This window comes from Cyprinus carpio, chromosome B22 (assembly GCF_018340385.1).
Source record: "Cyprinus carpio isolate SPL01 chromosome B22, ASM1834038v1, whole genome shotgun sequence".
NCBI lineage: Eukaryota > Metazoa > Chordata > Actinopteri > Cypriniformes > Cyprinidae > Cyprinus > Cyprinus carpio.
The window spans coordinates 5,071,682-5,089,469 of NC_056618.1; the positions used below are offsets into that span (position 1 = coordinate 5,071,682).

Genomic DNA, 17,788 nt, shown 5'->3' on the forward strand with positions numbered 1-17,788 from the left:
AACCTTTGTGTTAAGCGTTTGAAAACTTCTGACTTCAGAGTCACTTAATTGTAATTCTGGAACTTCACTAGGTGAAAGGGCAATTTCCTTATTCCACAAGAACCCTGGCCCTGTGAACCAATTAGACGAGATCAATTCATCCACAGTGAGACCCCTTGAGACATGATCCGCAGGATTATCCTTTGTTGGAACATATCTCCATTGCTGCGGCACAGTGCTTAAATGAATCCGTTGTACTCTATTAGCAACAAAAGTGTGGAATTGTCTGGCCTCATTATTAGCTATATATCCCAGAACAACCTTGGAGTCGGTCCAGAAAAATTCAGTCAAATCATAATATCGAAGCCCGGAGAAGTGGATTCTACTAACACTTACTGAAACAACTGCAGCTGTACTACACCTTGGAATAGTTGTAATCTTTATCGGGGACACGCGAGACTTTGCCATTGCAAGGGCAACATGAACATCTTCTCTTTCATTTTTCAATCTCAGATATGAGCACTGTCCATATCCACTAGTACTAGCATCTGAAAAATGATGCAGCTCTACTTCCTTCACCTTTCCAAACTCGGGAGGAGCATATGTGCGGGGAAGAGTCACTTTCTTCAAGTTGCTCAAATCCCTTTTCCAACACTCCAACCTTGGCTGCAACTCAAAACTCAGTGTATCATTCCAGCCTATACCCTGTCTGCATACTTCCTGGAGTATCTTCTTTCCACGGAGGATGAATGGAGCTAAGAAGCCTAATGGGTCGTACAATGATGCAATAGTAGATAAGATTCCACGTCGAGTTACTGGCTGCTCCTTGAGACATACACCAAACTTAAAGCAGTCAAGTTCCACACACCACTGAATCCCCAGTGTTCGCTCTACCAAAGAATCATCAAATGAAAGGTCAGGTTCTCTTATATCATTAGCACGTTCTGAAGGAGGGATACTTTCCAAGACAGCTTTATCACTGGACACAAATTTGTGAAGTCTAAGACCACCAATAGCACAAAGTTCTCGGGCTTCTCGTGCAAGCTGAATTGCATCCTCTGTTGTCTGTACACTTGTAACTCTACATACATAAAAAATTCTTCATTACAAAGTCAAATTAAAGATTCGATCGGGAGCCTGGTTGAAACATGAACCGAAAACCACACAAATTAAAGATAACTGGTGTAGCGTGAACCAGACAAATTAAAGATTCGATCGGGAGCCTGGTTGAAACATGAGCCGAATTCCACAGAAAGGCAGGATGTTGTAAATCAACTCCTAGCACCACAGTCTGATAACCAACCAACTCTTTCACAGAACAGCTTTCAACATTAACACCATTAGAACAATTATTGACAATTTCAATTCGAAGAAGAGATTGTCTAATTTGGGGCAAGTTATCGAAGAAATGGACAGTCTGACCCTCACATGTAAAGCCATGAGAGTAAACAAGATCTTTAGATTGACTTCCCCCCACCTAGCAGAACCAGACTGAAATTCCTAAGGAGACCTGTTAACCCCTCTGGTCTTCACAGGACGTATCCTTACTCCCCAGAATGGCACAGAGAATGCCTTCCAATGCATATATGCACCAAAATGAACTCAAAAAAGACTTCTAAATGGATATCAGTCCATTGCTCAACTCCATATCATACATGAACCCACACATTTGATTATAATGTTTCTAATCACTTATTGTGTATGTCTTTTTAAATAACTCTTGAATAGCTTAAGTGATCATATTCATGTTTAATATGTGTGTGTTCGATTCTTCTTGCTTGAAAGGTTTTCTGACCATCAGTTATTTGTCAAATGTATCATATTCTTGTTATAGGAATCATGTCCAAATTATACCCTGCAAGAGCGGGAAAATTCGGACCTCGTGCTTGATAAGATAACATATGATTTATGAATGGGTGGGACAAACGTCGCAACACACCGAGAAAAGACAATATCTAATTGGGCAAGACAACATTTGAGGTGTGGCCAAAAGGCCAGTTTAAATACTCAGGACACCATCAAATTTTGCTTTTAGCTTTGCTTGTAGTTTAAGCTTTTAGTCATGCTTTTAGCTTTGAGCTTGCGTTTAGCTTTTGCTATCAGTCATGCCGGCTTTTAGCTTTGCCTGTAGTTTAAGCTTTTAGTCATGCTTTTAGCTTTGAGCTTGTGTTTAGCTTTTGCTATCAGTCATGCTGGATTTTAGCCTGCTTTTAGTCATGCTTTGTCATCACTTTTATTTTACTTTAAGCGCTGTTCCAGCGTGCTTCGGCCTCCACACCTGCTGCTACTTAGCCACGATGAGAAGAAACACCACCTAGTCTCGTCAAACTTTACTTCTGTTATTTTACTTTAGTTTTGTTTCTTTTCCGTTTGAGAGTGTCGTGTTCTGAGTTAAGTTTTGTAACGCCGTGTCTCAGAGTCTGACCTCGAGTGCCCGTCTGAAACTTCAGCCAGCCCACAACTCTGCATCTTCAGCCAACGCCCAACCAAAGGCTTCCCAAGACGTCACTTCAACAACTACTGAACTTCCAGCCAATCAGCAACTTCGGGAAACCCCCTTTTCAGCGACAACAAAGGGAACCCCGTTAAACAGGCAACGCAAGTAACCTCCAGACTCACATCTGTACTGGTGTTATCTAATATAATTTTAACCTCATTGAGAAACTCAGTGCGAGGGTTAATTAAGTGATTAATGGTTGTTCATGTCTGTGCAATTTCACGTATTGCTGTAAACTTAGGATTTCACATTCTCATCCTCTTAAACTCATTCTTTCCTAACTTTCTATCTTCCTGCAACTTGTGTGAATGTGTGAGTGTGGGTGTGCTTATGTGTTAGATTAGTTTTATATGTCTTAGATTTATCTAATAAAGCCTTATTCATATTGAAAAGAGAAGTATCTTGTGTTTTGTGCTCACAAGTTAATGTCTTAAACTGCCGATCTTGTTACTGTGCTAATTAATAGTGTTTTCACTATACTTTGGATATTAATATCCATCGCAGATTTGATGTTAAACGGCTCGTTCAGTGAATCGCTGGCCGTTTCAGTGATCAGCCGTGAAACAGTGATTCTGTTCAAATTCCCTTTAAAATCTTAAATGCCATCAAACTCACCAGACCTGAACCCCAGAGAGAATCTGTAGATGAAGACGCTCCAAAGAGATGAACTTTCATTCTGTATTCTTGAGGTTGTTCTTTCAAATCTCCATTTCTCCACCACAAGAATCGCAGAAAATCTCTATCTGCCTTACACACATGGAACTGATGGAACGTTTTTCGCTCTACATCACATATTAAAGCAACAGGGTGTTGACGAAATCGGAGAAGAATACCCGTCAAATTGTTCATCAAATCAGGTCCTTGAAGGAGATAATCATTTAAGCTGATTCCATCATACCTCGCAGAACAATCAAAAACAAAAAAATCAGATTCCAAAACACGAATGGCATCTGCTGGAGTCAGTGGAGGAATTTCCTTAACAGAAAGTCTATGACAAATACCTGTGACACCAGAAGAGTCGGGGCGAGGTAATGAAGGTCCAACAATGCTCCAACCTAGATCAGTTTTGACAGCATAGGGTTCATCATTACTTCCTAGGATCACTTGTCTTGGCGCCAATGCCCTGGCACAATTATATCCAATCAAAAGCCCAGCCTCACAGTCCTTCAAAGAGGGCATCTCATAAATAATTGCAGAAAGATGATTCCAAAGCTTAGCCGTTTCACTGGGTATGTGTGCCTGGTTAACTGGTATGCAGTCATTAGTAGATGGGGGGAGTTCAATATAAGTGGCAGAGCTGTAACCTCTTACACGAAGTCCTGAAATCCTTTCACTCTTCACTATGGTATCCTTTCCAGACATGGTAGTCAATTTTAACCTGACAGGAGATTTATCTACCTGCAGGACACTACTTACTTCTTGATCAATAAAGGTTGTACCGCTTTGTGAATCGAGCAAGGCATAAACTAATTTTTCTGTGCTCACATCTTTGCTTGATGATACCCATACTGGTACAACCATTGATGTATAGGATGATCCCTTTCCAGACACACTTAAGGATACAGCAGCTGTCAAGTCATCGGACCTTGAATAAGATGATGTTACAAGGACTGACCGTTCTCCTTTGATGTAATTGTCATCATGAAAGCAAGTAGGAGTGTTTCCCTTTGCATGTGTTACAGAAAAGACAATGACGACAATCTCTAACACTATGTCCAATTTTCAGGCATCCATAACAAATATTATTTTCCGTCACATATTCCTGCTGTTCTACTAGTGTCTTGGCCATCAGGTTGGAACAGTCGTAAAGCTGATGTTTAGAATCTTGACAAAACACACAGGGAGGTTTAGTATTTTTCTTTATGCTCCTTTGTCTATCGTGCCCCATGTCGGTTTGAGTATTAAGGACATTAACCTTATTTCCTTTAGACTCTCTAAAATTTCGTTTCTCAGCAGATACTAAACTGAGAGCATAAGATGACGTGACCGGATTACAACCAATCTCTGCCTCTAATGAAACAAATGCTGCAAAGGCCTTAAAGTCGGGGAAATCCTTATGGTCTCTCAAGGTTTGTGTAACCTGTCGATTCCAACGTGAAGCAGCCCATTCAGGAAGTTTTTTGAACTAACCTTTGGTTTTCCTCGCAGTCATTTAAAATTTGTAGATTTGCAACATGAGCCATGGCATCTTGACATGCATTCAGAAAATCTGAAAACTCTCGGAGTCCAACAGCATCCCTTGACTGAATTTTTGGCCAATTTGCAAGCCTCTGTCGAAAGGCACATTGTATCACAAATGGTTGACCATACCTTTGATCTAATCTGCTCCAGGCATCCGTATATGCTTCGTTGTCACTCCTGTAGAAGGTACCATTCAAGGCTTTGCGTGCCGATCCACCCACATACCTTTTCAGATAATAAAGTTTGTCAGCAGCAGATAAACTCTTTCAATCAATCAGTGACATAAAGGAAGCCTTCCACTCAACCAGTGATGGAGTACTCGAGTCCTGGACTCGGACTCGAGTCCGACTCGAGTCACTATACTTTGGACTCGAGTCCGACTCGAGACTCCATTCTCTGGACTCGTGACTCGACTTGGATTTGCGGACTGATGACTCGTACTTGGACTCGGACTCGAGGATATAAAAAAATCGGACTTGAGCATTCATCACGTTGTTTTTGACTAAATATGTTATAAAAAAAAAATATATAAGGTGTTACACTTTTTCCGGTTTCGTGCCCAAGACCGGCTGGGATCAATTTTTTCCCCTCACAGACACTGCTACCGCTCGCTCTCTTTGCTTGACAACACACTCACTGACGTCACTCACTTTACGCTCGTGCATGTCAGATCAGATTACATGATTTTTTTTGCCTGTTGCGATAGTCACTGTGTCAGATGGATGACGCCATTTCTGACTCCTAAAATCCTGTGGTGTCGAGAAACAAGAAACATGTCAGACTAACGTTACACGTTGCTTTCTGACCAGTTGTTTGCTGTCACCAACACACACATTCACTTGAACACACAAACGCACTCACGCTAAATCACTCGGTCACTCACACACAAACGCTCTCTCTCTCTCTCTCTCTCTCTCTCTCTCTCTCTCTCTCCGGCATATCGTATTGATTTTTACATTTTAAGTATCTTTAAGATACAGTGTCCTGTAAAATGCACGTTTCTTTTTTTTTTCGCTGAGTGTATTTCTGTAATACAGTGTTAAAGGATTAGTTCACACAAAATGAAAATTTCCTAATCATTTACTCCTCCCAATGCCATCCAGGATATCCATGGCTTTTTTTCTTCAGTGAAAAATAAATTATTTTTTTTTTAAGGAAAACATTTCAGGATGTTTTCTTCATAAAATGGACTTCAATGCCTACCAACTCAATACATTTTATCAGTTCTTTGAAGGTCCCAGAGTGGAGACATGTAGGCACTGGGAGCTCGAGACTCGAGACTCTCTCGAATACCGGACTCGAGACTCGACTCGGACTCGAACCATACAACCATAGACCACACTACAACACAACATTTTTTTACCCAAATACAAAACACCATTCAACATACTGAATGGGATCACCATTAAATACAAAGGGCTCTGGAGCTGGCAGTCTGTTCAAATTTATACTATCTTGCATGGCTTGAATGAGAGAAGGCAGTTCATTTTGAGATGAGGAAATTAATTTATTTGCAGGTTGTCTAGAAGAAATCTGAGGCAAGCAATGTTGTTCTCCAACAATGTAGTTTGTTGCAGGATTGTCAACTTCTTGCACTGCCATCCGATTATAAGCCTCAAACCTAGCTTGTGCCACTCTTAAATCCTTTTCTTGAATCTTCTCCTTCTGTTTATTTTCCTCCATTAGTATATTATACTCAACTTCCTTTGCAGCCAGCTCTGCAGCTGCTTCAGCTTGTTTTGAAGTTCCAAGTGAAGATACAGTATGATGACTGTTAAATAACACATAATTCTGTCTTTACCTTTTTCGATGCCATCCGACCAATCTCCAGTCCTTGCATGAGCTCATGGAAAGAAGTAAATGAACATGAAGCCATAGTCTGCTCACAAACTTCTTCCCCGTTTATTATTACATTCACACATTATATAGTTGCATTGCAAGGGGTGGTGTAGTGGTTTATCCAATAAGCACTGTACACTACATCATGTAGGAATGTCTAGTAAACCATGGGTTTTCCTCTCTTGCTGCCTCTAGAGCACGTACATCTGTTTGTTCTATAGGATGGAAGTATGGCCAGGAAGTTCTGGACATATTAGGCATACACTTGGCCAAGGATACTTCAACTCTGAGCAGAAGGACAGACCGAACTCAATAACCTTCAGGCCTATAGCCCCCGTCCTGGTCTGAACATCTGAACTCATGAGGAAATGTGCATGTGTGCGCATACATTGAGGTATAGAAAGAGAACACAGAAGGGAGGAGGGAGCAAGACAGAAGAAAAGGGGTAAGAAGGGAGAAGGGATTGCAGAGAGGCACAAAACATCTGGCAGAGAGCATAAAATAATCTAACAGTTCCCCCATTTGTTTATATAATAAACAACATAAAGGCTCTCTGCCCAATTCCCCTTCTATTAACATTAGCTCAGCATTTTTCTCATTCCACTTAAGATCAGCACATTCAACAGTTCTATTCATCAACACACTCACGAGCATCCTTTACCAACTTGCCAACCAAGGCAAAAATCATTCTGAGTGTTGCTACTTCCCTTGCCTTATAATTCCTAAGCATTCCTAGACATATTCAGTAAACCTTTATCAATCAGCATCAATCAACCTTGATCAAACATTTACCATCTGCCTCATTATGAGGGTTATCTGTGCAACATAATATTCCCACTATAACACATTTTATCCTTTAAACATTATCTGTTCATTTTGCAATGCAGGTTACTGTAAGCCTTGTAGCTTTTCCTTGGCCTCAATCTTAACAATATGGTTGGCTAGTCACTACCACAGGTTCTTAGCAAATGTGTGGTGTATCTTCATTATCTAGCCAATTTTCCTCACCCATATTCACAAGGAAATATGTACAGGTGAGCAGGCTTTCAACGCAGCCAGGCATTTTACCAGATTAACAGCCATGGCCTAATAATTTTAGTATTATTCTTACAAGTTCTAGTTTCCTACACATAATTCTCTATCAAAACATAATATATTAGACTGCAAAAATTTAAATGCTTTTCATTACATTGTTCACATCTTTGGTTTCTAAAAATACCTCATTATCCCCAACTGGATATGCTTAATGTATGAGACCTTAACCAGAACAGTCAGATTCGGGCCAATATGAACTAACCCCTAATGTCACCTGGATGTCTGCTGGGATGCGGACTTACTACAGCTCTCAGGTTTATAATGTCAGGTGGACTTCTAGAGGTGGTCCAATTTTTCAGCTCGTCTCATTTGTGCTGCACTTTTAATTTTAGCTTGTGTTATTAATAATTCTAATGTAAAAATCAAGTTAATCTAACAAATTAACTTTTAAAGTCTATATCAGTGCTATAGACCTATGCAGTAACTTGAGTCTACTACTAGAACACCAACATTATCAGTAATGTCAAACAAATACACAAAAAATATAAATCTTCTGACAAATCTAAATCACATCATCTCTTCATTCCATGCTGTATCAGAAATGAGGTCAGGATCAGGATGATTTAATCAGTCTCTTTTCCCTGCTTAGAGTTGCTCCTCAATCTTTCCTTAATTCCGGCAGGATCTTAATCAGTTGGAGCAAACAGCAGGCTTTTAAGCCACCAGTTGAGTTTGCTCATTCTCCTCGCTGGTCCCCCTAAGGGACTCTTCTGCCCCTGCCTGGGTTAGAGGCACACCTGGTGTGAACTCAGGATGTTCCTCCTTTCAACGACAAGGAACACCTAAGCCATGTATATCGCTGTCTCATCGGACATTCCAGATTAGCGGAGTAAACCATCCTTGATATCAGAAGAACTACCTATACCTGTGATAGGAGATCTTAAAATGTTTTTGTTAGAAACAACACGTTTACTCATCACCCAGTCGATTCTTATTGAAGTGACCTGTGAGGAAAAAATTGTGTGGACTGAGGGCTGTCCATTTTCCCAATAACACCAGTAAAGTGAGAGGACTACAACCCATATCATTCCAATTTCAATCAATATAATTTATTTCTTTTTTTTTCCATCTAATTTTCTTTCCTCTTCCCCCTGTATACCACGTCTAAGTGGTATACACTAAAGTTCAGTTCAACTCTACTCAATTATTTCTGTGTTGTTTCAAGTTATCTCACTATCATCAAGGTATTTCACTATCATCAACCTTTTTTATTTAGGCTTTTAACCTATGACCTTTTTTCTCTGAAACACTCAGCCCACATGTAACATGTTAACAAGCACAATATATTTCATACATATGACACATAATCAGTTTGATGAAGTCCGTCATGACATCCTGAAAGGGAAAAATAAAAAGTTAAGTTTGGGGTGGACAGAGCAAGCCTTCTTGCTCTGCCTTCCCATGTTTTTACCCTGCGCAGGTGTGGCACTTTTTCTTTTCCTGCCACTAAATATCCCAAGCCAGGATAAATTAGCCAAATTAATCCATAGCCATTATTTTCTTGGGCATATTCTTGGGAAAATTTTGAAACAGCTGTTCATGGCAGTTTGTCTGCCTTGGTGCACCATCACTCACACACTTTCACACACTCTCACACCCACCTCTGGCCAGAGCATCATCTCTTTTCGTCACTGCCTCCACAGACAGTGAATTGAATGGGGAATGTCAGTTTCTAGGGTGGAATACCACCAAGTCTTTCTCGAATGAAACAATTTCGGTACCGACAGAAGCTACTCAATGTAGGCACCGTGGCATTCCCCTTGCAACAGTGTCTAAATGTTGGACTAAAACAGTTGGATGATGTCCATTACAGTGGGGTTGAATTTCTCATCGCGTTCACAACCCCAAAATTTTCACTATTTTGTCAAAATAATCTTTTAGGCCTAGGCATGCCATTATTGAAAGAACCAATTTTAATTTTAATTAAATTTTCTTTTTAATTTCTTAATTGTTGTGTATTTACGAAATGCAAAGTGACCTTTCTGTGTTTCCTTATACCCTCCTACGTTACGTAATTATTCTACGTCTACACCGTAGATCTTGAGTGTTGAAATAAACGGCAAGCACTGGTTTACGTTTACCTCCTGCCTCTCGTGTATATATCTATAAAATATAAGAATATATAACATTAATTTTCTAATAAATTATCTGTGTATTTTAGTTTTGTCTTTACTAGTTTTTTTCTATTGCTCATGAGCTGGGGCCTGTTGCACAAAAGTAGGATAAGGGATTAAGCCAGGATATCTTGGGTGATCCTGGCTCAATTGATCCCTAATCCGGTTGCACTAAAGCTGGATAGGAGGCAGGAGGATATGTTATGGTATAAATTACCATGGAGATTTATTCTGTGGAGCTAGCCTGCTCCAGACCAGGCTAAATTCCAGGATCTATTTAATCTCATCCCTAATATCAGTCAGCAGTCGCCACAAATGGAAACCAATAGTTATTTCACTGCTCACTATACATTATCACATATAACTAGACCCACTGTCATTATTTAAACGTTTGTGATCATTAATTTCAATCATTTTGGATAAATAATGATTTTTAGATGATGTTGCTATCATTAGATAATTTACAGTTTCCCATAGACTATAAGGCTATATATAAAATGATAGAATATTAGGGCCACAGAGGGAAAAAAAAAAGACAAGTCATAATATTGTAACCAGTTGTTTTAAAGGAGGACAGTTGTTAAAATGACAGATGTCGGGCGTTTCGTGAAATTGTACTTCAGTATGGTTTCATAAACAAAGACATGCTGATGTGCCAGAATATGAAGTATCACATTGTCATAACTATCAAAACTGTAAAAAGAATATGTTGGCTTTTCTGCAGAAAGAACCAGCCTCATAAATTTATGACTTTATCCTTTTTCCTCAGTGGGGCCCTAGTACTCTGTCATATAAACAAATACACATTCCATATGAATATAAAAACACAATGTGTAACATTATGTTCCTTTATTGAATAAGGACAAAACAAAGCAGGTAAACTATCAGCTCCTTTCGAAACTGAAGTCACAGTGACTCTACAAGATGGAAAGCACAGAATCAAAGCATATTATACAAAATGATACATACACATTCAAAGGTCTGTATACAACACACCCTGCATGTCTGCACACTAAAATAAATGCAGGACAAATCCATACACATCAACTGAACAGACAAATGAATGGATGCAGTAGCCTCCCTGCAGCCTTGTATTACACACAGTATACCGCACAAACATCATAAAAGGCCAAATTCGTAAAAAAAACAAACCAAAAAAAAACCCTATTTCCTCTGCCACAGCAGGACATTTTTTACCTAAATTGAAAGCACACATACTAACTAAAATAATTCAACACATATTGGTCCCTCAGCAGCCGACCACTGTCGTCATCAGGGAAGATTGCCGGATTGTCCCAGTCCATGGCTGGTGGCACTCTGGGGGCCCCTCTCCTTCCTCAGGCAGGCCACATTGTGGAGGACAGCACAAGCCACAGTAATATCACATGCCCTAACAGGGTTGACCCTTAATTTGTGAAGGCAGTGAAAGCGTGCCTTCAGGAGGCCAAAGGTCATTTCAAAACTCTGGCCCTGGTCCTGGCATGGGCATGGTTGTAGGCCTGCTGTGCTTCCTGGGGGTCTGTGAAAGGTGTCAGGAGAAAAGGCTGGCAGCCATACCCCCTGTCTCCCAGCAACACACCAGAGAATTCACCTGTCAACACACAAAAATCTCATCATTACTACCTCATAAACACAGTGATATTCTTGACACAGCCATGATGGTTATAAATAGGGGTTGTGTGGCTTACCTTGTGATAGCACTGATAGATTTCAGAGGCCCGAAAGATTCTGGAGTCATGGACTGAGCCAGGCCATTTTGCCACAACATTGCTGATCACACAGTCAGCATTGCAGACCATCTGAAATCATAAGATGAGGAATATTACACCAATCAATGCACATCATTGGCAATGCAGAGTGTTCGTCAATGGACAATATCAAAAAGTTATGTTCACCTGAACATTAATGCTGTGAAAGGATTTTCTATTCACAAAATCGGAATGGGCACCTGAGGGGGCTTTTATCCTTATGTGTGTGCAGTCCACTGCACCAATGACATTGGGGAAACCTGTCACACAAAGTAATGAGTATCCTACTATGTGTTAACAGTTGTCCTGTAATTTGTAGATCCTCTTACCTGCAATCCTATAGAACTCCTCTTACATGTCACAGAGTCTTCTGTGGCCAGGGAAGGAGATGAAGACACTGCTAATGCTTTGATAGCCAGACACACACTCCTTATTGTGCGGCAAAATTGTGGCCTTGTTCAGCTGTTCTGCATCCCCCACTGAGTACAGGAAGGCTCCACTAGCAAAAAAGCGCAAGGCCACACAAACCATTTGCTCCACACTCAGTGCATGGCTCCGTGCAGTGCGGTGCTTAATCCTGGGACCCCGGTAGTCTGCATAGATACCTGATGCCATCTGCAGAAAACCTGTATCTTTCATATAGATGGTCATCAGGGAAGGCCAGTGGGTCCAACCGGTCCCTGAAGACCCTTTCTCGCCCTGAAGGCTCTCCTCAGCACAAGTGCTTCTTCATCCACCACATCTCGCAAGAATGGGCATGCCCATTGTCAGAGCAGAAAGGAACACACAATTTTGGGCCTTCATATAGGCTAGTGGCCACACCTGGTGCTGGGGGGGTGGGCAAAAGAGGCCGGTGCCTTATAACGATGACTTGGTTGTACTGATTGCTGTGAAATAAAAAATACCTTAGAAAGATGCCACCGTCCTGTGTGCTCACATAAGAGCTCATATGTCATGGCTCACTTGACTTTACGAGAATATACCTAATTTTTATTTTGAGCTGTGTCATCTTCTTGGAGCTGGGGGAGGAAAGAAAAAATAATGATTAATACATTTGTGTTACAGTTAGCATACAGTGTACATTGAAGGCATATCTCACCTCCCTCTCAAGTTTTTGTATTTCAAGGTCCAGTTTCCTAATTGTCCTCTGTTTTATTTCGCACTCTAGTGCAAGATTTTCTATCTTTTTCTTCTTGTACTGAATGTCTATGTCTGCCAGTTCTATTTGGCGCCGGAGGTGGTTGCCATACAACTGTCTGATAGCTTGTGAGCTCTGTGAACACAATACATTAGCGCAGCTGGAATTTGGCAGGATGTGGTGTCCTTTTATTAATACGCACTATGTTGCCAGGCTGGTTTTTCCCACTGTATAGCATCTGGGTCCTGTAAAGAAATTAGATTTTTTGATTTTGGATGAGGACTCCTCACCATTGTAGAGTAATAGTACTTTCACAGTCTTAACATGATACCTCATGCCTTCTGGGATCCACAGAGATGTCTCCTCCTCATCATCGTCTCCATCATGTGCTGTTGCTGCTGCACTGGGGCCTTCACCCTATCACATTTAATCGGATTCATATTGAAGCTAGTAGACAAGACATGCCAGGCCTACAGTATGCCTTTTGATGGAGTACTCACTGGATCAGCATCGTCTGGTGCTTGTGCTGGTGGCTCTAACAGGAACACAGTGCTGCCAGACACTGCAAGGCAATAGGTAAACCAAAGTCAGACAGTCCAAATTGATTCAATATGAATGTGGTTGTATTCCATGTAGAGATGGAAGGACATACCTTGAATGAAGCGGGTGGCATCTAGGGAGGAACCTATGCTCGTCTCTTTACCCCCAGGGATCCCCTCTAAGACGGGCCTGCCTTTATTTAGCTCCAAGGCCATGTCCTCTGGTGGGGTAAGGTCAGCCTTTGGTGACCCACCACCCGGTTGCCTTGTCTGTGGGTATTCTTTTTCACTGCTAAAACAGTACAGACAATGTGTGAGCAGTCACCTTCTGGGTACAATATATGCTTGTGCTTTGTTAAATATTAGTCAGGGACCATACCATTCTGCAGAATGTTCTTGTATTTGATTTTGACCTGCTGCCATGTCCGTTTTGGCCCGTTCATGTTTAATCTACATCACACGCACACACACACACACACACTTTTTATGTATTTTTGTATTGTTTTCAGTAAAAATATAAAAAAAAAAACCACTAAAGATGTATTTTCTTGATTTTCTAAATGACCTAGCAAATAATATAGGTTTAGACCAAAAATATAAACTTCAAGTAAATGTGTGCTTAAAACAAGCAAAAAATTTAAATATCTGTCAATATAATAAGAAAAAATTCTCTTGAAATAAGTTTACTTTTTCCATAAACACTTACTTTTAGAAAAGTTCTCTTGTTTCACTGGCAGAGTTTTTTTGCTTATTTTCCTAGGTTATTTTGCTCTAGAAAATATTTAAGATTTTTTTTTTAGATATTTTTTTTTTTGACTGAAACAAGACAAAGATACTAAGTAAGAAAGACATTTTTGCAGTGCAGTGAGCAACCGACCTTGGGGGTCCTTTGAAAGGCGCTATATAAATTAAAGTGATTATTATTATAGCTCATCTATGTATTCAAGAAAATTTTATTTATATAGCACTTTTCACAATTGTTTCATTCTGTCAAAGCTGCTTTTACATTAGGAAAGCAGGGGAAACACAAAAAAAACCGGTGGACAACATAATAAGCAGAGTACAACGGCTAAGATTAAACCGTACTGAGCGTAGTAACGTAAAATAATAATGTAAGGCTTTAATAATAATATATCATAGCTTTATACAGTGTGATGGATTACGTTACACAAATTTCACTCATATATGCAGTGCATTTCAATAAAAAATTTTAACCGTTTCATAATTACAGTACAACTGCGATTTTGGAGATGTGAATTAAATATTTGATTTGTAATTGTGATGTTTCAGCGGAGCGGTGAGTGTGTAATTGTGCACTACTTACGCATTCAGGCGGTCTGCAAATACTTTGCCACGCTTTTTCTCTTTGCTTTAATCACTGTGGCGGTGTTGCCTTTTCTTCTTAATTATATCTTTTACCTCCTCGTATGCCTCCATGAGGATTTGTGCTTCCGACGGGGAAAAGTACGCGGCTCTAGTTGCCATGGTAAATCAGTTAATCTGTGATCTGTGGCGGGGTCTATTTGAGTGAGCCGTGAGCGCGCACCTATCTAGGATTGGTTTCACCTGGCTTAATGAATCCGTGTCTGCTCATCCTGGCTTGGTCTTTGTGCAACCAATTAAGCCTGGACGCACATGTTTTGGGCTTTATTGAGCTCAGCTGAGTCATTTATCCCGGATGTCTTAATTCTACTTTTGTGCAACAGGCCCCTGCTCTTAAAGATTGGAGATCTCCATATAATCTTGGATCCATGGCCAAAAACACCTACATCATGTAACCGCTTTCTCTGGGTATGACAGCATTTGTGATTTGACAAGTTTGGAATTTTTAAAACTTAAATTCAGCCCTAAGAAATCTATATTTACCAAGATGGAGTGACTAGTATCATTGCTTTACAATTCATATTTTGATCTTGGACCTTTTGTGCCCTCTACTCCCCTATGTTTAAGGAATCTTGGAACATCTATGTTTACCAGCTTTACAAGAAGCTATGTCTTTACATCAGAGTCTAAACTCTCCCTAATATTTCACAGTAAGTCCCTCTCTATGCTAAATCCAGTCCAAGTTTTAGCTGATTGAGAAATCCAGCAAAATAGTTAACTTCTTTCATAGGGTTGGACTGGTGCCTATTAAAAAGAAAAGCAGTTTTGTTGTTTGTTAAAGAGCTTACAAAGAACTGCTATAAGACCATTAACTTATCAAGTTGCAAATTAATATGACAAATCAAAATCTGAGGTGGTCCTCTGTAGTGGTCACTGTAATGCAGTACCTGCCCATGAGGGAAAAGATGAAAGTCTCTGAAAGTCATTTGAACATGTCTTGGCTGTCTTAGTGTCTTTTTCCCTTCTGCAGTGTCTTCCAATCTGTCACTTGGTGATGATGATATGATGGGGCATCGGAGTTTTGATTCGGGATTGCAGTTATCTTCCGCTCTGCCTCTCATGGCAGATGTTCTGCAATGTTTTCAGTCTTTCTCCATTCCAGCCCCTCCCAGAAGTGTCAGATTCCCTCTTACAGGGGTGTAAAGCCGATCGCTCCTCAGCTTTTTCCTGTTCTTCACAGCCATAATGGTCTCTCTTTCTTCATGTTGTATCGCCCTTAGGCAGCTGCCCAAGATGTCGTCTTGTTGCTTCTATAAAATGAACACTCAAGAGAACCGCTTTATAAACTTTGACCACAACTGCATATAAGCAATCTCTGGTATGGTCAGTCATCTTGGTGCAACTGTCCAAAATTTTAAGGAATCTCACATCCAGTTAACTAATATATATATATATATATATATATATTATATATATATATATATATATATATATATATATATAGATATATATAATATATCTATTATATATATATATATCTATATACTATATATAGCAGTTCTTTGGTTTCTTTTAATAAGCAAGTTCTTCTTTTGCTGTAAAGGTGCAAGCAATTCTTCTTTGTAGATGCAAAAAAAGAGCAGGTAACCTATCTGTCTGATATGAGCATTTTCCTACTTCTATAATTCTTATGAATACATCAACATGATGCATTGTATTATAACTTCAGACTGAAATAGTCTTGTAAATATTCTACCAGAACTGTGAAAGCACCACGTCAAGATTTTATTTTTTTTTTAAATCTTAAAACTTATTTAGCTATACTGACGGCTGTTTAAAATAGTCACTCAATCTTGTTTCCCATTGATTCAGACATAGGCCATGGGCAAGTTATTTTAGTTAACACAAAAATTAATAGTCTCATTCACTCTCCACAATTGTATCCACATTTCAGGCTGTCCCCCCGGAGAACTAACGGACTCACAAACTTCACTCTCTGTAAAGATATAAAATGTAATGCACGCTATCTCTTTGAAAACTCTATTTATCATTATGATTACTTGTTTCCTTTCATCAATATTCAATTCCCCTTGTGGCTCCCACTTGTCCATATACAACTAGCCTTTAGACTTTTCAGAGGCCAATACTTACTCAAATCGTCCAAAACAATTCTGCCAAAATCACTCTAAAAACACAGTTTTAATTTCTGCTCTATACATTGTCATCCCTCCATGATCAACATACTGTCCTAATTTTGGCTTTGTTGGGTTACTGACATATTAGGCTTCTTCCATTTCCCTTCAACACTGGTTGCAAAGTGACATTGCGAATTGAAACAAATACAAACCTAATGGAAAACACCAATTATCGCAAAACTTGCTGTTTTTTAATTCATATATTTTATATTTTATTAAAAAATTAATAATTTTCGCAAACCTGCTGTGGAAACAGGGTTTTCGCCATTTACATGTCACAATGCCGTATGTAAAAGTTATATGATATTCTTCCATGTACTGTAACCTCCAAAAAACCGTCATCGAGTCCGGTATAAGGGTTTGCCCCTACCATTAATGCTTAGACAGTTTACGACTACAACGTCTGTGGTGCAGTTTTGGCTCTGATACTGATACAATGCTTGTGTTTGCTCCAAGCCGCGACAACGGATGTCCCGCTGAAGGGCGCTCTCGTCAGCTATAAAGATACTGCATACGCCTCCTTTTGAATAAATATCACCAAAAATCAGTTGCCATGACTTATCGCGAGTGGCAAAATATTACGGTTTTAGAAAGCATAACCTTGGTTAATGGCAACACTTTCATTTTTCGCATTTCGCAGTTTTTTTTTTTTTTTTTTTTTTTTTTTTTTATCGACATTAAATAAAATATCACCAATTTTTTTTTTTTTTTTTATTCGCAAACCTTTAATGGAGACCCCACCTAGTGCCTCTTAAAATAGCAACTCACCTGATCCAACACAGCTGAGAGAGAACAATCAAGAGTAGATATCGTTTCAAAACTTCACTAAATCCAAGTGAACTTGAATGTCAAATAGAGCCATTAGAAGAATGTGCCTAAACAAGTTTTGCTGAAACATACTACTCTGCTGTTTCATCACCCATCCTGTGTAGATCAAGGGACATACATAAGACATTAAAAGAATTGCGACATTTATCAGTTTATTTGTTTTTAAATGACTTGCAAGGACTTCACAAAACTCTCAAACTCATTTAAAATTCATAAATCTAGGAAGGACTGAGAATGTCAATCTGTGAGAATAGGGTAACAAAGATAGCCTTTCACGAAGCGCGTCCATTCACTTTTTAAGAATGAGTAATG

The 17,788-nt window shown here is 39.6% G+C and overlaps 1 protein-coding gene across 1 annotated transcript in view; it reads right to left on the reverse strand.

Annotated features, from left to right (window-relative positions):
• LOC109084161 (NACHT, LRR and PYD domains-containing protein 12-like) overlaps positions 1-17,788 on the reverse strand; it is a 941,455-nt gene that overhangs the window by 694,245 nt on the left and 229,422 nt on the right.